Source organism: Mobula birostris, chromosome 28 (assembly GCF_030028105.1).
Source record: "Mobula birostris isolate sMobBir1 chromosome 28, sMobBir1.hap1, whole genome shotgun sequence".
Classification (NCBI taxonomy): Eukaryota; Metazoa; Chordata; class Chondrichthyes; order Myliobatiformes; family Myliobatidae; genus Mobula; species Mobula birostris.
In genome coordinates, this window is record NC_092397.1 from 24443264 (window position 1) to 24464509 (window position 21246).

The following is a 21246-nucleotide window of genomic DNA, read 5'->3' on the forward strand; positions in this document are numbered from 1 at the left end:
AGGATAAGGCTTTTCATTCCAGGACGAAGGAGATGTCTTCCTTTTTCAAAGAAAGAGGCTTCCCTTCCACCACCATCAAGTCTGCTCTCACATCATCCTCCCACACCCCACTAGTAATAGGGTTCCACTTGTCCTCACCTACCACCACACCAGCCTCCGTGTCCAACATATTATTCTCCGTAACTTCCGCCACCTCCAACGGGATCCCAACACTAAGCACATCTTTCCCTCCCCCCACCCCGTTCTGCTTTCCGCAGGGTTTGCTCCCTACGCGATTCCCTTGTCCATTCGTCCTCTCCCCCTTCCCTTCCTACCGATCTCCCTCCCGTCACTTATCCTTGTAAGCGGAACAAGTGCTACACATGCCCTTACACTTCCTCCCTCACTACCATTCAGGGCCCCAGACAGTCCTTCCAGGTGAGGCGGCACTTCACCTGTGAGTCGGCTGGTGTGATATACTGCGTCCAGTGCTCCCGGTGCGGTCTTCTATATATTGGTGAGACCCGACGCAGACTGGGAGACCGTTTTGCTGAACACCTATGATCTGTCGGCCAGAGAAAGCAGGATCTCCCAGTGGCCACAGATTTTAATTCCAAGTCCCATTCGCATTCTGATCTGTCTATCCACGGCTTCCTCTACTATCAAGATTAAGCCACACTCAGGTTGGAGGAACAACACCTTATATTTCGTCTGGGTAGCCTCCAACCTGATGGCATGAACATTGACTTCTCTAACTTCCGTTAATGCCCCTCCTTCCCTTCTTACCCCATGGCTTACTTATTCATTTACTATATATTTTTTTTATTTTTTCCACTTTTCCTCTCGTTCTCTCTTCTCTCCCTCTGTCCCTCTCACTGTAACTCCTTGCCCGATCTCCATCTTCCTCTGGGCTCCCCTCCGCCTTTCTTTCGCCCTAGGCCTCCCGTCCCATGATCCTCTCCCTTCTCCAGCCTTGTATCCCTTTTGCCGTGAGTGCTGCCGGTGATGGTTATGGAGGCGGAAACAGCAAGGTCTTTTAAGAGGCTCCTGAATAGGTATATTGTGCTTTGAAAAATAGAAAATGGGACATTTCTAATTTAATTACATGCTCTGTAAGGCATTTTGAGCCGAATGGCCGGTATTTTTTTTATATGTAAACAACAACAGCACATAAAATGCACTTAACAATACTGTAAGATGCTCTACCCTCAACATATCTCTGTCCTGAGCTCCCTGACATTCATGTCCTTTTCCACAGCAAAAGCAGGAGATATATGCGTTAAAGACCCCACATCGATCTTTGTTTTACGGGTCTGTTGGTTACCCATTGCTCTGAGCAGGGAAGGGCAGAGCTGATGGAATTATTTCTCTGCGGGAAGGAGGAGGGAACTGGGTCAGTGGAGGAGAGGTTAAAGGCAGATAGTTGTGTGAAGCGGCCGGTGCAGCCAGTGCCAGTGTGAGAGGCCGCTGTAGGTCTGCAGTTCTCAACTTCTGCCGAGCAGACGACGCCGCTGCAGCACCGAGAGGGGCGGACGCATCCCGTCACCGATCTGGGAATGGAACTGACCGTGGTGCAGGCAGATGGACGCACCTCGCATTTCCGCTCACCTTTCCCGTGGGGCTCGCCGCTCAGCCGAAATTAAAGAGCTCCAGTGTAAACTGTGTCCGGCACACTTCTCTCCGGGATCCTGCAACAGCCGCTCTTTGTAAACCTGTCCGGCTCCGTGTCCTGCAAAAACAAAGACGAGGAGAGTGGGACTAAACATGGATTTCCCCCCCGGTATGGGGAGAAGAGGCAACAATACACGTCACCGGCAGCTGCTTCCCACCCCGCCTTCACCGCCCTACCTACCCCAGCCCGGGAACAGCCTCTCTCTGCCCACTCACTCCGCATTCCGAGCTCAGTCGCTGTTACATTCCGCCTCTTTCTCCCAGCCGCCATCTCCGGAGTAAGTGCCGATCTCCGAGCCTATCTGCAGAGCCGCTCCCAGAGCGATGCGCTGCTGCTGGAAGGAGGACACTGGTAGCGCCCTACTCCCGAGCCCAGGAGCTCTCCATTCCCGGCTGCTGGAAAACCGCTCCCGGGGACATGTTCTGCTGTCCGCTGTCAATCAGGTCAAGGGGCGGAACGACGCTGCGCATGCTCTCATGTCTGAATGACGTCATAGAGTGAAACATCGCCATTCCTTCCCTCAGTTCACTTTCTGAGCGTCTACACAGCGAGTCCGAGGCTAGGAGAGGGACAGGGTTGATTTAAACCGGGCAATAAACACATTGCCCACTTGGTATCGTTCTTTCCAAAGTCTCTCAGCTGTTCTTCTCCCTGCCTTCTACAGTCACTCAGACACACTGAGGAATCGGCATGAGTGCTGGAAATTGCGGGAGTTTCTATCTCAGAGCAACAGACCCTGTTTAATGTTTCGAAGTGACGAAATCGGTCACCGAGTGTCACGCCAAAGCCGCTCAATTATAGACTAGTGATGGATTACTTGAGAAAAGGTGCTGAATACAACTTTCTCGGTAAACTCTCCCGTCCCGGGCTGTCTGCCGACCGGGTTGTTTCATTTTCTAAACAACCAGTTCAATCCAGTTTTGTTTTATTCAAAAAATTCTCTTGCATTTCCAGTTTTCACTTCCAGCAGGAAAACGGTCTCCACGTCAGGGAATCGAACCTCAGTGTCCCGATTGACTGAACGGGAGATTTACCACAACACTAGTGAAGAATAAGCGAGGGTATGGAATCTGTCAAACGGATTACAAACAAGAGAAAATCTGCAGATGATGGAAATCAAGGTAATGCACACAAAATGCTGCAGCAACTCAGCAGTCCAGGCAGCGTCAATGGAAAAGAGTCGACGTTTCTGTCTGAGACCCTTCATCAGGGCGATCATACGGATGTCAGGGTACAGGAGAGCTCACAGAGCAACTTAGATTTCTGTTTGTTGAGTGTAGGGCTTTCACCCACCCCTTCTCACTGTGTGACTGGAAGGTCTCAGGATTCTTTAGCGATTCAGTCACTTATTGTGTTCAAGGACTGGCCAAAAGAAGGGCTCTTATTAACGTCCAACTGCGTGTTATTTAAATTTGAAACGATTATAATCAGGATTTGTTTTCCCTCCTTGAGGCAGGCAGCCAGAGGTGTCATTTCTAGTTCCGACTCTCGCAAGAGTCGATTCTCCCTGCAGTGCAAACCCAGAGTGTTTTGTTTCTCCGGTCTGTCGGAATGACGCGACACCCACTGGTCGGAACAGGAACTGCAACAGAGTGAGGAATGATGCTTCAGAAAGCAGCTCGGAAACTGATGATCGAGTTACAGAGTCTGATAGTAAAGGAGACGGTTCACTGCCCGAATCTCTACTCGATCATGAGGCGTTTGCGGTACAGTGGTGAGCATAGCTGCTTCTCAACCAGTAGACCCGAGTTCGATTCTCGGCCATTTAAAAATCTACAATTTTCGAGTATAAAAATAACCTCTTTCAGAACGCTATGTACATGGAACTCGTGGGACAAAGTCAACCACTCACACTGGGAAATTTGCTGTGAGTGTAATCGTTTTTATCAATGATCACGCACTGTAATAGATCAGAGATTGAATTCTCATCCTTCATCTGTAGCGCGCCAAGGTTTAAAAGCAGACCACCATATACAGCGGCCATCGTTGTAGCCGCCATCGTCGGAGTGGACTGAGTCAGAGTCGGACGGCTTTGGCTCAACAGGCTTCGGCGAGAACAGGCAGAGGCCAGGGGAGGTTCCGGTAAGTTTTTTGTTCAGATTGTTTAGAGTAGAGAGAATGTCAGGCAGGATGTTGGAATGCTCCTCTTGCAGAATGTGGGAAGTCAGGGAGCCCTCCGGTGTCCCTGACAATGACACCTGCAAGAAGTGCTTCCAGCTGCAGCTCCTAAGAACCCGCGTTAGGGAACTGGAGTAGGAGCTGGATGACCTGCGGATCATTCGTGAAAATGAGGAGACTATAATTAGTAGCTACAGGGAGGTAGTTACGCCAAAGGACCAGAGGACAGGAAATTGGGTCACTATCAGGCGAGGGAAGAGGAAAGGGCAGGCAGAGCAGGGTTCCCCTGTGTCCGTTCCCCTCAACAACAAGTATACCGCATTGGATACTGTTGGGGGATGACTTACCTGGGACAAGCTGCAGTAGCTGGATCTCTGGCACTGAATCTGGCTCTGCAGTGCAGAAGAGAGGGTGGAAAAAGAGGAGAGCGGTAGTGATAGGGGACTCGATAGTTAGAGGTGCAGATAGGAGGTTTTGTGGTCGTGACGGAGAATCCAGGATGGTTTGTTGCCTCCCGGGTGCTAGGGTCAAGGATGTCTCTGATCGCTTGCATGCCATTCTGAAGTGGGAGGATGATCAGCCAGACGTTGTGGTGCACATTGGTACCAATGACATAGCAAGGAAGAGTGAGGAGGTCCTGGAGAGTGAATATAGAGAGCTTGGTAGGAAGTTGAAAAGCAGGACCTCAAGGGTGGTAATCTCAGGCTTGCTACCTGTGCTACGTGACAGTGAGGGTAAGAATAGGATACTGCGGAGGATGAACAAGTGGCTAAGGAACTGGTGTAGGGGGCAGGGTTTCAGATTTCAGGATCATTGGGACCTCTTCTGGGGCAGTTGGGACCTGTACAAGAGACACAGGTTACACTTGAACTGCAAGAGGACCAATATCCTTTTACGGAGGTTTGTTAGTGCTATTGGGGAGGCTTTAAATTAGATTTCCATGGGGATTGAAACCAAAGTGCCAGAGGTGACAGTATGGCTAGGGTGAAAATAAACGATGTTAAAAGTTCAAGCAAATCCGCTAATAGAAAGGTTGTGAGTGGTGGTAAAAATCTTATGAGGTGTATATAATTCAATGCTAGGAGTATTGCGGGGAAGGCGGATGAGTTGAGGGTGTGGATTGAAACGTGGAATTATGACGTTATAGAAATTAGTGAAACTTGGCTGCAGGAGGGACAGGACTGGCAGCTTAATATGCCAGGGTTCCGATGTTTCAGATGTGATCGAGGCAGAAGAATGAAAGGTCGGGGAGTAGCATTGCTTGTTAGGGAAAATATTACAGCAGTGCTCAGGCAGGACCGATTAGAGGGCTTGCCTACTGAGTCCTTATGGGTGGAGCTGAGAAACAGGAAAAGGTTGGCTACATTAGTGGGATTGTATTACAGACCGCCCAATAGTCAGCGAGAATTGGAATAGCAAATCTGCAGAGAGATAGCAGGCAAGTGCAGGAAACATAAAGTTGTGGTGGTAGGGGATTTGATTTTAAATTTTCGATATATTGACTGGGTCTCTCATACTGTTAGGGGTCTGGATGGTTTAGAGTTTGCAAAATGTGTTCAGGAAAGTTTTGTAAATCAATATGTAGAGGGACCAACTAGAGGGGATGCAATATTGGATCTCCTGTTAGGAAACGAGTTAGGACAACTGACAGAAGTCTGTGTAGGGGAACACTTTTGTTCCAGTGATCATAACACCATTAGTTTCAACTTGATCATGGACAAGGATAGTTCTGGTCCTAGGATTGAGGTTCTGAACTGTAAGAAGGCCAAATTTGAAGAAATGAGGAAGGATCTAAAAAGCGTGGATTGGGACAGGTTGTTCTCTGGCAAAGATGTGATCGGTAGGTGGGAAGCTTTCAAAGGAGAAATTTTGAGAGTGCAGAGTTTGTACGTTCCTGTCAGGATTAAAGGCAAAGATATTAGGAAGAAGGAACCTTGGTTCTCAAGGGACATTGCAACTCTGATAAAGAAGAAGATGGAGTTGTATGACATGTATAGGAAACAGGGAGTAAATAAGGTGCCTGAGGAGTATAAGAAGTACAAGAAAATTCTTAAGAAAGAAATCAGGAGGGTTAAAAGAAGACATGAGGTTGCCTTGGCAGTCAAAGTAAAGGATAATCCAAAGAGGTTTTACAGGTATATTAAGAGCAAAAGGATTGTAAGGGATAAAATTGGTCCTCTTGAAGATCAGAGTGGTCGGCTATATGCAAAACCAAAGGAAATGGGGGAGATCTTAAATAGGTTTTTTGCGTCTGTATTTACTAAGGAAACTAGCGTGAAGTCTGTGGAATTAGGGGAAACAAGTAGCGAGATCATGGAAATTGTAGAGATCGAAAAGGAGGAGGTGCTTGCTGTCTTGAGGAAAATTAAAGTGGATAAATCCCCGAGACCTGTCAAGGTGTTCCCTCGGACCTTGAAGGAGACTAGGGTTGAAATTGCAGGGGCCCTGGCAGAAATATTTAAAATGTCACTCTCTACAGGCGAGGTGCCGGCGGATTGCAGAGTGGCTCATGTTGTTCCGTTGTTTAAAAAAGGATCGAAAAGTAATCCGGGAAATTATAGGCCGGTAAGTTTAACGACGGTAGTAGGTAAGTTATTAGAGGGAGTACTAAGAGACAGAATCGACAAGTATTTGGACAGACAGGGACTTATTAGGGAGAGTCAACATGGCTTTGTGCGTGGTAGGTCATTTTTGACCAATCTATTGGAGTTTTTCGAGGAGGTTACCAGGAAAGTGGATGAAGGGAAGGCAGTGGATATTGTCTACATGGACTTCAGTAAGGCCTTTGACAAGGTCCCGCATGGGAGGTTAGTTAGGAAAATTCAGTCTCTAGGTATACATGGAGAGGTGGTAAATTGGATTAGACATTGGCTCAATGGAAGAAGCCAAAGAGTGGTAGTAGAGAATTGCTTCTCCGAGTGGAGGCCTGCGACTAGTGGTGTGCCACAGGGATCAGTGCTGGGTCCATTGTTATTTGTCATCTATATCAATGATCTGGATGATAATGTGGTAAATTGGATCAGCAAATTTGCTGATGATACAAAGATTGGAGGTGTAGTAGACAGTGAGGAAAATTTTCAGAGCCTGCAGAGGGACTTGACCAGCTGGACGAATGGGCTGAAAAATGGCAGATGGAGTTTAATACAGACAAGTGTGAGGTATTGCACGTTGGAAGGACAAACCAAGGTAGAACATAGAGGGTTAATGGTAAGGCACTGAGGAGTGCAGCAGAACAGAAGGATCTGGGAATACAGATACAAAATTCCCCAAAAGTGGTGTCACAGGTTGATAGGGTCGTAAAGAGAGCTTTTGGTACATTGACCTTTATTAATCAAAGTATTGAGCATAAGAGCTGGAATGTTATGATGAGGTTGTATGAGGCATTGGTGAGGCCGAATCTGGAGTATTGTGTTCAATTTTGGTCACCAAATTACAGGAAGGATATAAATAAGATTGAAAGAGTGCAGAGAAGGTTTACAAGGATGTTGCCGGGACTTGATAAACTCAGTTACAGAGAAAGGTTGAATAGGTTAGGACTTTATTCCCTGGAGCGTAGAAGAATGAGGGGGAGATTTGATAGAGGTGTATAAAATTTTGATGGGTATAGATAGAGTGAATGCAAGCAGGCTTTTTCCACTGAGGTAAGGGGAGAAATAAACCAGAGGACATGGGTTAAGGGTGAGGGGGGAAAAGTTTAAAGGGAACATTAGAGGGGGCTTCTTCACACAGAGAGTTGTGGGAGTATGGAATGAGCTGCCAGACGAGGCGGTAAATGCAGATTATTTTTTAACATTTAAGAATAAATTGGACAGATCGTGGATGGGAGTTGCATGGAAGGATATGGTCCGTGTGCAGGTCAGTGGGACTAGGCAGAAAATGGTTCAGCACAACCAAGAAGGGCCAAAAGGCCTGTTTCTGTGCCGTAGTGTTTTTCTATGGTTTCCATGGTTTCTATGAAACCAAGCGGACTCCGACTGAATGATCGAGGACCCCGAATTAAATAAAATACGCAACAGTAGTCCCGGCAAGTCCGTTAGTTTCAAGGACTCCGCTCCAGGAACGGACTTTCTGGTCAAATCGAACATACAGATTTCTGACCAAAGACACCCCACATCCCAAATATTCTCACCTTGCCCGTTTTCCGTCGGGCAGAAAGCACGAAAGCCCGAAAGAACGTGTCACAGACTCATGGTTAGTTTCAGTCCCGCTGTTTTGTCTACTGAATCGTTTCATAGAACGATGAGGTGTACGTATTACGTCACAAACCACCTCGTTATGATGCCGCCCCTTATTACTTACCTGCACTATGCTTTCCCTTTCGCTATTACAATTTATTTTGCATTCTGTTATTGCTTTCCCTTGTGCGATCTCAATGCGCTGTTGTGATTGATCATGGGGAACAAGGACATGGCAGACTAATTGAATAACTACTTTGGCTCTGTCTTCACCAAGGAGGACATAAATAATCTCCTGAGATAGTAGGGGACAGAGGGTCTAGTGAGATGGAGGAACTCAGGGAAACACATGGTGTTAGGGAAGTGGTGTTAGGTAAATTGAAGGGATTAAAGGCTCCAGAGCCAGATGGTCTGCATTCCAGGGTATTTAAGGAAGTAGCCCAAGAAATAGTGGATTCATTAGTGATAATTTTTCAAAACTCTTTAGGTTCTGGATTAGTTCCTGACGATTACAGGGTGGCTAATGTAACCCCGCTTTTTAGAAAAGGAGGGAGAGAGAAACCGGGGAATTATAGACCGGTTAGCCTGACATCGGTGGTGGGGAGAATGCTAGAGTCAGTTATCAAAGATGTGATAACAGCAAATTTGGAAGGCGCTGAAATCATCGGACAAAGTCAGCATGGATTTGTGAAGGAAAAATCATGTCTGACGAATCTCATAAAATTTTCTGAGGATGTAACTAGCAGGGTGAATAGAGGAGAACTAGTGGATGTGGTATATTTGGATTTTCAAAAGGCTTTTGACAAGGTCCCACACAGTAGATTAATGTGCAAACTTAAAGCACACGGTATTGGGGGTATTATATTGATGTGGATAGAGAAACGTTGGGCAGACAGGCAACAAGGAGTGGGAATAAAAGGGACCTTTTCAGAATGGCAGGCAGTGACTAGTGTGGTACCGCAAGGCTCAGTGCTGGTACCCCAGTTGTTTACAATATATATTAATGATTTAGACGACGGAATTAAATGCAGCATCTCCAAGTTTGCGGATGACACGAAGCTGGGTGGCTGTGTTAGCTGTGAGGAGGATGCTAAGAGGATGCAGGGTGACTTGGATAGGTTAGGTGAGTGGCAAATTCATGGCAGATGCAATTTAATGTGGAAAAATGTGAGGTTACCCACTTTGGTGGCAAGAACAGGAAAACAGATTATTATCTGAATGGTGGCCGATTAGGAAAGGGGGAGGTGCAACGAGAGCTGGGTGTCATTGTACACCAGTCATTGAAAGTGGGTATGCAGGTACAGCAGGCAAAGAAAAAGGCGAATGGTATGCTGGCATTCTTAGCAAGAGGATTCGAGTACAGGAGCAGGGAGGTTCTACTGCAGTTGTACAAGGCCTTGGTGAGACCACACCTGGAGTATTGTGTGCAGTTTTGATCCCGTAATCTGAAGAAAGACATTCTTGCCATAGAGGTAGTACAAAGAAGGTTCACCAGATTGATTCCTGGGATGGCGGGACTTCCATATGAAGAAAGATCGGATCGACTAGGTTTATACTCACTGGAATTTAGAAGATTGAAGGGGGATCTTTTTGAAACGTATAAAATTCTAAAGGGATTGGACAGGCTAGATGCAGGAAGATTGTTCTCGATGTTCCGGAAGTCCAGAATGAGGGGTCACAGTTTAAGGATAAAAGGGAACCCTTTTAGGACCGAGATGAGGAAAAACTTCTTCACACAGAGAGTGGTGAATCTGTGGAATTCTCTGCCACAAGAAATAGTTGAGACCAGCTCATTTGTTATATTTAAGAGGAAGTTAGATATGGCCCTTGTGGCTGAAGGTATCATGGGGTATGGAGAGAAGGCAGGTACAGGGTTCTGGGTTGGATGATCAGCCATGATTATACCGAATGGCGGTGCAGGCTCGAAGGGTCGAATGCCCTACTCATGCACCTATTTTCAATGTTGCTATGTTTCTATGTAATTATTTCATCTCCCTGGACAGTATGAACGGAGAAGGTCTTCACTGTATCTCGGTACATGTGTCTGAAATATAACAGTTTAAATTCCCATCGCGGCCGCAGTAGGGAGCCCCGGCCTTCGTTCAGCGCAGCGTTTTCCAGCTGACAATGAAACACAACAGAAGCAAATCTGCCGGACCATTGGCCGCCAGCCTGTCGGTTAACAGCCGGACGCGCTCACCAATGTGCCGCAGAGACAAGTTTTGTTGAAAGTAGGAATAAATGGTTCAATTCTGCGTTGTAGAACGTGACCAACAGTCGCCTCTGGGCGGGACCCGGTTTTTCACAATCTACATGACTGGTTTTTGCATGAGAGAGTTACGGACAATATCAAACAGAAAATGTTGGATATACACTGTTGTCAGGACTCGAAACTGCGCGAGGAAATCCCAATGGATTTTGGGTGCATTGCGAAACAATTCGGCCACGACTACACACTCCCACTGATTCCCCTTCTGGCATTTATCCAAACGGAAGAAGTGCTTCGCCTGGCCGTTCACCTCCTCCCTCACAACATTCAGAGTCCCAAACAGTCCTTCCAGGTGAGGAAACACTTCAGCTGTGAGTTTCTCTGGGCCATATACTGTATCGGATGCTCCCAATACGGCCTGATCTACAATGACGAAACTGAAGATAAATTGGGGAACCATTGTGTCGAGCTACTTTGCTCCATCTGCAACGAGCAGTACTTCCCAACGGTCAACGATTTTAATTCCACTGCCCATTCCCATTCTGACATGTTGGTCCATGGATTCCTCTACTGCCACGATGAAACCACTCTAGGGATGGAGGAGCAACACTTCATATTCCGTCTGGGTAGCCCTCAACCTGATAGAATGAACATAAATTTATCTAACCCGGTAATTTCTCCATTCTCCTCTCTTTGTTTTAATTCTCCATTCGGGATTCCCTCTTCCGTCTTCGCTGTTCCTCCCATGTCTACCACCTCGCTCTATTTCCCCGCTTCCCCTCCAATCGGATACCTGCTTTTCAACCCTTTTCCTTTTCCATTTCCACCTCTCATTTATTTCCCTTTCCCCACATATCTATCTTACTTCCTCACCTGCCTTCACCTATCGCCCCCAGTTTTCAATACTGCCTTTTCACCAACATATCTACCTTTTGTTCTCACCTGGCTTCACCTATCACCTCCCAGTTTTCAATTTCCCTTTTCCCCAACATATCTACATTGTTTTCCTCACCTGGCTCCACCTATCACCTCCCGGTTTTCAATCTCCAGTTTCCCCAATATATCTACATTCCTTTCGGACCTGACCTCAGTTATCACCTCCCAGTTTTTAATACTCCCCTTCACCAAATTATCTACCTTCATTCCTCACCTGGCCTCACCTATCACCTCCTAGCTTTCAATATCCCCTTTCCCCAACATATCAGCCATCCTTCCTCACCTGGCTTCACCTATCACCTTGTAGCTTCCACTCCTTCTCTTCCTAATCGTTCTTATTTTGGCTTCATCCCACCTCCTTTGAGTACTGATGAAGGAACACGGCCTGACACTTCGATTTTTCATTCCTCTCCATAGATGCTGACTGACATGCTGAGATCCTCTAGACCATTGCCTTTGACTCAGATTTTTCCCCCTCCTTTCATTACCATGGTCTGCCGTGCTGGACATTCCCCACGGTTTTGTTTTTCATATAACATAGAAACAAATGTCCCGATGATAACAGTCACAGTCACTCACTTGGTCTCACCAGATCCGCGGCTTTTCTTTTTGCCCGATCACGTTCGCCCACCTTGTCTGAAATGAAAAAAAAAAAACCTTATTTTCTCTCTTCCCCAGTAGTGACGACTGGGTTTCCGCCTGAATCATTAAATTTGTTTCCCTTTGTACAAATATGACAGACGTGCGAGAGCTTGGCAGTGGAGCAGCAAGTCCTTTCTTTATTTAACGTGCACGTTGATGTGAACAAGAAGCGAAACATCCCTGCTCCTGGGTTCATAAAACGACCCGGAGATCACGGTGAGATCTGTGAGGCAGTACCAGCCACGGGCCACTAGAGGGCACCGAGGGACTGGATTCTGTGCAGCAGCGCAGAACACTCACAAATTCAAAGTAAATTCATTGTCAAAGCACAAATATGCTACCATTTTTTTTTTTTGCATTTTCTTGAGTGGATTCACAATAAGTCCGGAGAAACAGAATACAATCAATGAAAGAGTGCACACAAGACGGTCAATCAATGTAGAAAACATAACAGACTGTGAAAATACAGAAACGTAAAGTGATTATCATATATAAGTTTACCAATGGAAGAGCAACACTCCATGGAAAACATCCCCATGATCTGAGCAGACTAGATGTGAAGGAAAAGTGGAACGTTTGGCTCGGAGTTGGAGACCTCTTCCCAGACACAGAGGGGTTCCTTGCAGCAATACAGGGCCAGGTGATCAACACAAAAATGTTATAAATACATAACAAAAGCCCAACAAATTAAAGTCGATAAATGCAGACAATGACAAGGAACACCAGAAACAATCCAACGCATTGCAGGATGGAGTAGCAGTTTAACTCAATCTGATTACTTACACAGGGACAATGAATTGACAAACATCATTCACCAAAATCTTGCTTTAAAGTACAAACTCATAAAAGACGCCATACTTACGGTAAATACAAACCTGTTCTAGATTCGGGTCAGAGTCCTACAAATTATTTTATGGCTGATACATTATTACAGATAGTTCAATCTATAATAACCATCTGGATATATAATATTACTGGATTAAAAGGCAATAACAACGTACATAATCGATATAGCCATTGCAAACACACATAACATACAACAATTAACAAACACAAGAAATATACTGAATTAAAAGAACAAATTTGAAAGACGATCGAGCATGAACAGGGTATACATTGTCCCAATAGTAATATCAACAATTATCATCTCAAAGTCACTACACAATAGCGTTAAACGGTTAGGCCAACAAAGCAATATTTCTGCAAATCTCCTGGAAACCATTATACTATACACCACTAGAACAGTCCGAAGTCCGTGGCTATTGAGGAATGAGCGTGCTTCAGTACGCCCGTACTTCAAGTTTTACTAGCTTGAGCTGAGAAAGTAATAATAATGATAACAAAACAAATAATGTCGATAGCATGAAATGTCGAGTTTGAAAGTGAGTCAGTGTTGGTGTGAGTGAAATTGAGAGAATTTATCCCTCTGGTTCAAGTGGCGATTACATAAATATAAACATGAAATACATTGGTGCCTTGTAAGAGTTTCTGCTGGTTTGATCGTCGATGTAAAATATTTTAAGTTTATGCCAACATAAATGTAAGCAAGACAGGTCGTGGTAGTGTTCTGTTTCCCATATGTTGATATTTTTTAAACGAATGTACTAGGGACAGCACGGAGCGCACAAAACGGACAGCAAAGGCTACTGGATCAAAAGAGTCCTTGGATGGGCTGGAACCACCAACATTTCGGATAACAGCCGTACGCACTGACCCATTGCATAGTAGATGCCACCTGAATAAAAGCAAACCACATGGACAATTCCCCTGGTTTTGGAGGCGGCGAACAGAGATCGATGTTTCGACTGGCTTTTTACTATCTGTATCCGTGGGAGGGATCAGGGAGTCAAAACCGATATAATCACGTAGTCGGCAGGATTCGAACCTGCGCAGGGAAACCCCAATGGATTTCTAGTCCATCGCCTTAACCACTCGGCCACGACTACAAGTTCTTCAGAGTTAGAGTCAAATGTTGGAGTCAGATAAGCAGGGTTGATCCTGAACATAGAACATAGAACATAGAATAGTACAGAACAGTACAGGCCCTTCGGCCCACAATGTTGTGCCGACCCTCAAACTCTGCCTCCCATAAAAGCCCCCACCTTAAATTCCTCCATATACCTGTCTAGTAGTCTCTTAAACTTCACTAGTGTATCTGCATCCACCACTGGCTCAGGCAGTGCATTCCACGCACCAACCACTCTCTGAGTAAAAAACCTTCCTCTAATATCCCCCTTGAACTTCCCACCCCTTACCTTAAAGTCATGTCCTCTTGTATTGAGCAGTGGTGCCCTGGGGAAGAGGCGCTGGCTATCGACTCTATCTATTTCTCTTATTATCTTGTACAGCTCTATCATGTCTCCTCTCATCCTCCCTCTCTCCAAAGAGTAAAGCCTTATCTCCCTTAACCTTTGAACATAATGCATACTTTGTAAACCAGACAGCCTCCTGGTAAATCTCCTCTGTACCATTTCCAATGCTTCCACATCCTTCCTATAGTGAGACGAACAGAACTGTACACAGTACTCCAAGTGTGGCCTAACCAGAGTTTTAAAGAGCTGCATCATTACATCACGACTCTTAAACTCTATCCCTCGACTTCTGAAAGCTAACACACCACAAGCTTTCTTAACTACCCTATCCACCTGTGAGGCAACTTTCAGGGATCTGTGGACATGTACCCCGAGATCCCTCTGCTCCTCCACACTACCAAGTATCCTGCCATTTACTTTGTACTTTGCCTTGGTGTTTGTCCTTCTAAAGTGTACCACCTCACATTTCTCCGGGTTGAACTCCATCTGCCACTTCTCAACCCACTTCTGCATCCTAACAATATCTCTCTGCAATCTTTGACAATCCTCTACACTATCTACAACACCACCAACCTTTGTGCCGTCTGCAAACTTGCCAACCCACCCTTCTTCCCCCACGTCCAGGTTGTTAATAAAAATCACGAAAAGTAGAGGTTCCAGAACAGATCCTTCTGGGACACCACTAGTCACAATCCTCCAATCTGAATGTTCTCCCTCCACCACCACCCCTTTGCCTTCTGCAGGCAAGCCAATTCTGCATCCACCTGGCTAAATTTCCCTGGATCCCATGCCTTCTAACTTTCTGAATAAGCCTACTCCCTCATCTATATGCCTGGTCACCTCCTCAAAGAAGTCTATCAGGCTTGTTAGACATGATCTGCCCTTCACAAAGCCATGCTGACTGTCCCTGATCAGACCATAATTCTCTAAATGCCTATAGATCCTATCTCTAAGAATCTTTTCCAACAACTTTCCGAGCACAGACGTAAGGCTCACTGGTCTATAATTACTCGGACTCTCCCTACTACCTTTTTTGAACAAGGGGACAACATTCGCCTCCCTCCAATCCTCGGGTACCATTCCCTTGGACAACGAGGACATAAAGATCCTAGCTAGAGGCTCAGCAATCTCCAAAGTTGAAAGATTAAACTAAATTTATTACCGAAGAATATACTCGTAACCACATGAGCATCCACCGTAAATACAATGAAACACAAGAGAATCAATGAAAGACCGCACTCAAGATAGACAGCAGACGAGCGATGTGCAAAAGACTATAAACGATGCAAATACAAGAAAGATCAAACACAATATTAATAATAACTAATCAATAAAGATCGAGAACATGAAATGATTAGTCTTGAAATTCAGTTTATGGGTTGTGGGTACAGGTCAGTGTTGGGTAAATGAAGCTATCCATTCTTCTTCAGGAGTCTGATGGTTGCGGGGTGATGGATCTGTTGATGTGTTACCTCCTTCCTGATGGAGCTGTGTGAAGAGAGTATGACCTGCATGGCCGCGGCCCTCTATTCCGTGTAGATGCGCTCAGCGGTGAGGAGGGGCATAACTGTGCTGGACTGGGCTCCATCCATTACGCTTTCTGGGCTTTTCCGTACAAGGACACGGGTCCTCTTGCCACCAGTCAATATACTCTCCGCCACACATCTATTGAAGTCTGTCAAACTTTTAGATGACATGCAGAGCGCTGCCGTGCCTTCTTTGTAACAGGAGGTATGTGCCGGGCCCAGGAGAGAGAATCTGAAATGATGACACTGAGGAAGTTATATTTCCTCCTTCATTCTTCCCTCGCTGCTGCTCCCTCGTCCCTCACCATCCGCACTGCGCTCTCACTTGGATTTTGGCATAGATTCCTTTCTCACTTCTTTCATTTAATTTTGTGAGCTGAGTTTATCACCTCACTCCTATAACGCTACTTCAGTGACAGCTCAACTACCTAAAAATGTTTCCACTGCTTCTTACGCTGTTGTCCGCCAGAGCACCGTCTCTTCAAAGGCATAACACGCTGCCAAGAGGTTATGACCATCGCGTATTTATTGATGTCCACATGCAACGAATATTTAGACAGTTCCTGTGAGGTATTTCCAGGCCTGTTTATTTATATATATCCCCAACCTGTCTTTACACCGTCCTACGTGGAGAGTTAAAACCCGACCCTTACTGTTTCAGTTACAAAGCTGTGGTGGTGAAATGGAAAACCCGCCCCGCGTGGCAGGGAGGTGCGAAGCATCAGCGATACTCCACATCTCCCCATCTGTCACTCACTGGTCCGGCCGTGATGGTCTGAACATGACACCAACAGGTAATCCCGGTGGAGGAGTTGCTGCGTTTGAGGTGAGTGCTTGCAGTACATCAACGTCGCGAGTTCCGCTTCACAAGGTGAACTGCGGGTTCAACACTGAAGCAACTCCGACATTCATTCAATCATCAGGACAGGATCAGGAAGTTAATGGCACCTCGGCTGAAAACGTCTTATTTATTTAAAAATGAGCCTACCAGTGGGATGAATTATCCGTCTGGATAACTAAATAAAGTAAAACACATTTCACGGGCGAAATGGCAGGAACGAGCTGCAAGACGGGATAGAACATAAAAGGCACAGAGATAATAACTGGGTGAGCCAGAAAGAAAGGTGGAGAAAAAGAGAAAGAGAAGAAACAGGGAATAAACAAAAGAAAATAAACTACGTTTGAGTTTGTATACGGGAAAAAGACGAAGTGAATCCGGACATATACAGACACAGAACGAGACCCAGACATGTACAGACACAGGCAGAGACACAGACCATAACATGTACAGACACAGACACTGACTCAGACATATACAGACACAGAACCAGACCCAAACATGTACAAACACAGGCATAAATACATACATACATACACACAAAACATCGTGCAATGTTCACAGTTCAACAGATCCGATCTTTCCTGTAGCAGAGTGGCGCAGCGGAAGCGTGCTGGGCCCATAACCCAGAGGTCGATGGATCGAAACCATCCTCTGCTATAATCTTTGTTGGCGGCAGCGGATATTTATCCTCATGTTTTAAAACACTAATGTGTCGCATAATGCATCTATAAAAGGAAACGGTATTTCAATTGAAATTCGTCATTTATTCGTGCTCTTTTAATTCTCGTCTCTGTGGTGCAATCGGTGAGCGCGTTCGGCTGTTAACCGAAAGGTTGGTGGTTCAAGCCCACCCAGGGACGGTAGTATTACAGTTGTCTGTTTTTTTCCCCCTCTCTTGTACACGAGAAAATGTGCAGCAGCAATCTATGGAATTAACACACAGTCGATGTTTCAGGCCGAAGCACTTCTACAGGATCATGAAGCAGCCAAGCCTGCTGAGTTCCTCCAGCAGTTTGTGTGTGTTGCTTGGATTTCCATCACCTACACATCTTCTCGTTTGTGATTCAACTTCTGCACTGTGAAGTCTCTTCCATGGAATTGAATTGAATTGACTATTAATTACCTCCTTCACACACATGAGGAGTAAAAACCTTTACGTTACGTCTCCGTTTAAATGTGCAATGTACAATTTATAGTAATATGCAATAAATATTACTATATTTATTACAGTCAATATAACGTATAATACGAATGTATCAGCGTGAATTAATCAGTCTGATGGGCTGGTGGAAGAAGCTGTCACGGAGCCTGTAGGTCTTGGCTTTTATGCTGCGGTACTGTTTCCCGGATGGTAGCAGCTGGAACAGTTTGAGATTCGGGTCACTCGGGTCCTCAACAATCCTTCGGATCATTTTTACAAACCTGTCTCTGTAAATGTCCTGAATAGTGGGAAGTTCACATCTACAGATGCGCTGGGCTGTCCGCACCACTCTCTGCAGAGTCCTGTGATTGAGGGAAGTACAGTTCCCATACCAGGCAGTGATGCAGCCAGTCAGGGTGCTCTCAATTCTGTGCCTGTAGAAAGTCCTTAGGATTTGGGGACCCATACCAAATTTCATCAACTGTCTGGGGTGAAAGAGGCGCTGCTGTGCCTTTTTCACCACGCCGCCGGTATTTACAGACCTCGTGAGATCCTCGCTGATGTGTATGCCGAGTAACTTTCACCCTCTCAACCCCAGATCCATTGATGTCAATAGGGGATGCGTACTCTGAAGAAGTTTGAATCTTCTTTTCGACGGGAGTTCATAGAAACCCTCTCTCAATGCTTCCCGGGTCTAATATGTGTTTTTCATTCATTTTGGTGTCCTCGATCATCCTACATGAGGGACCAACCCCATCGTACATTAGGGATCCATCTCATCCATTAGAGTGAATTTCACTCATAACAAATTGCTCATGAATTAGAGTTTAGCGTTCATAGCGCTTGGTGAGAGTTTTTCTTTTTTTATCCGGAAAGCGCACAATCTGCAATGGCCGGGAATAGAACCCGCGTGAACTTCTTGGGAAGCAGCTATGCTCACCACTATACCACCATCTCCCCATGATACAAACCGGTTTCGGTTACTGAATGGTCTCTGGTGCTATAAGATTCTGTAACTCGATTCTCAGTGTCTGAGCTGTTTTCTGAAGGATGGTTCCTCACTCTGTTGCAGTTCCTGTACCGACCACTGGATGTCGCGACGTTCCGACAGACCGGAGAAACACAGCGCCTGGGATCCGACTGAAGGGAGAATGGAACCGAGTGATTCGAAGGGGTACAGATGGTTTCCTGCTTCACGTATCAGTAAATGGAAAACAAATCCTAATTATAAATATCCGTTCAAACAACACGCAGTTAGACGTTAATGGGATCCCTTCTTTTGCCCAGTCCTTGAACTCAGTAAGTGACAGAATCATTTTCCCCCGGGATCAATAAAGTATGACTATGACTAAAAATTCTGAGACACGTCCAGCCACACAGTGAAGAGAGGATGGGTAAAATGCGGCAGCTCTACGCTCAGCAAACAGACATCGGAGTGACTCTATCAGTTCTCCTACACACTGACATCCGTGTGACAGATTCCATACTCTTGTTTATTCCTCGTTAGTTCAGTGGTTAGTATGCGTGCCTGTCACGCGGGAGACCGAGGTTCAACTCGCGACGAGGAGACCGTTTTCCTGCTTCAAATGAATACGGGATTCGAATATGGGACAATCTGGTGTGCAAATAGCCCAAAACTGGAGAGTTTCCCGAGAAGAAGGGACGTTCATCGCTTTGTTTCACTTTTCCCTCACTACGTCTGTATCTCAAGGCCGTTTGATGTTACACTCAATGACCGAATGGGTCACTCCGAAACATTATACAGGGACTACTGCTGTGAGATATGAACTCCCGCACTTTCCCACCACCCGTGCCGACTCTCTCTGTTTGTCTGGTTGACTGTGTGGGAAGACAGGCAAAGGAACAACTGAAACACTTTGGAGAGAACGATACCATGAACTTGTGTACCGCAGGGTTTAAAGCCACCTGCCCCTCCCGCAACACTGGACCATCCGAACAGAAGCTCAAAGAGTGAACTTGGGGGAAGGTACGATTGAGTTTTGTGATGTAATTGCAACACGTGAGCATCCGCTTCGTTTCTCCGCCCCTAGGCCTGATTGACAGTAAAATACATGAAAATGGTTCGAGTTGCTGACTGGCTCAGGGGCAGTAGCGGTTGATTGCGCTGGCTGTGAACCTGTGCGGATAATGGGAAATAATGTAAGTTCAGATGGCGGGGGGAAGTGTCTGGAAAAGGAACAGGAAATGAATGGTCCTGGGAGTGCGGTAGGAGGTTGGAATGAAGTTGGGTCTAGATCTGCAAAACGGAAAATGTAACACAATATTGGAATGATTTCAAGTGATTTGAGAGGATACAGAAAAAAATAAAGAAGACTTCAAGGTATTATTTAAATTTGACCTGGAACAGCCTTCTTTTATCAATCCTATTGAATTACCGCAGCAACACACAAAATGCTGGAGGAACTCAACAGCATCTATGGAAAAGGGTTCAGTCGACATTTCGGGCGAGGCCATTCATCAGTCCTGAGTTCCTCCAGCATTTCATGTGTGTAGCTTGGATTTCCAGCATCTGCACGTTTTCTCGTTTGAAATTAACTGAAGTGTTGAAAACTACTTTAGGGAATATAGATTGTGCGCAAAGCTTACGGGGAGGTGATGTGCTAATCGTTAAGATAAGAAACTGTGAGAAGGCATTACATTTGAAGACTTTATATGGTTAAAATGATATATATGTTGCCTAATGAAAATAGAGGTATCAGGGGTGTTAGAACAGGTGTTCTGGTGGAGATTTCGATAAAGAAATTAAGAAGGTAAAGAGATTACAAGTGCAAACACGAGGATATCTGCAGATGCTGGAAATTCAAGCAACACACACAAAAAATGCTGGTGGACGCAGCAGGCCAGGCCGCATCTATAGGCCGAGTCCTGAAACGTCGACTGTACCTCTTCCTGTAGATGCTGCCCAGCCTGCTGCGTTCACCAGCATTTTGTGTGTGTGTTGCAGAGATTACAGGTACTTTGAAATGGAGAAAAGATGGACAGTTTAACTGCATTGATATGCTTTGATGAGGTGAAGCTTTCTAATAAAGTTAATCTGGGGTATTTTAATTATAACGCACGAGCTCATATTCCACCTCTGCTTGGATGACACAAAGTTAGAGATTTGGGTGTGTTGTGGCAGTATGTCATGGGAAACTAAGGTGTAGTTAGTGTTGTGGGAAACTAAGTATGAAGATTGTGAAGGTGTAAAGTTTGATTGGTGTAACTGTAGAGGAGAACGTAGTGCAGCTTAAAAGGATGTGAAGTACTTAAGAAAGCAGCTGGTTGAACAGGCTAAAGTACAGTTAGGTGTGTCTTAAGCAGAGGCCTTGCAGAAAAGTTAAACCGAATGTTGATCAAATACAACCAGTCAGACAGAATGCGGAGTCAGCGGCGAAATGTCACATTGCAGGTCCATTACTAAATATACTTTACTAGTCAATAAAATGAAGTTTGTGATATTTATACAGGATGTGGCGAATTATACTGGTCAGTCATCTAGTTGTACTGAGAAAAATATAAGTATTGTGAAAGCTGCTGAAAAGTATCTCGGTATAACTGGTGTTATGTGGGAAACTGTAAAAGAAGCTCTGATGGGTGGGGTATCTGTATTTCAGTCTCTTTGTGCAGGTATAAAATGGGGTTAAGAATATTGCAGTGGAATGAGAGTAATCAAGACATTAAGAAGTTTATTT

The 21246-nt window shown here is 45.4% G+C and overlaps 1 protein-coding gene and 1 non-coding gene across 2 annotated transcripts in view; both read right to left on the reverse strand.

Moving 5' to 3' along the window:
- The window catches only part of LOC140189013 (uncharacterized), a 1003756-nt gene that overhangs the window by 646943 nt on the left and 335567 nt on the right, over window positions 1-21246 (reverse strand). The gene's annotated exons all lie outside the window — the stretch shown is intronic.
- trnas-aga (transfer RNA serine (anticodon AGA)) lies at window positions 13596-13677 on the reverse strand. The gene has a single exon. It is a non-coding gene; the product is annotated as a tRNA-Ser (tRNA).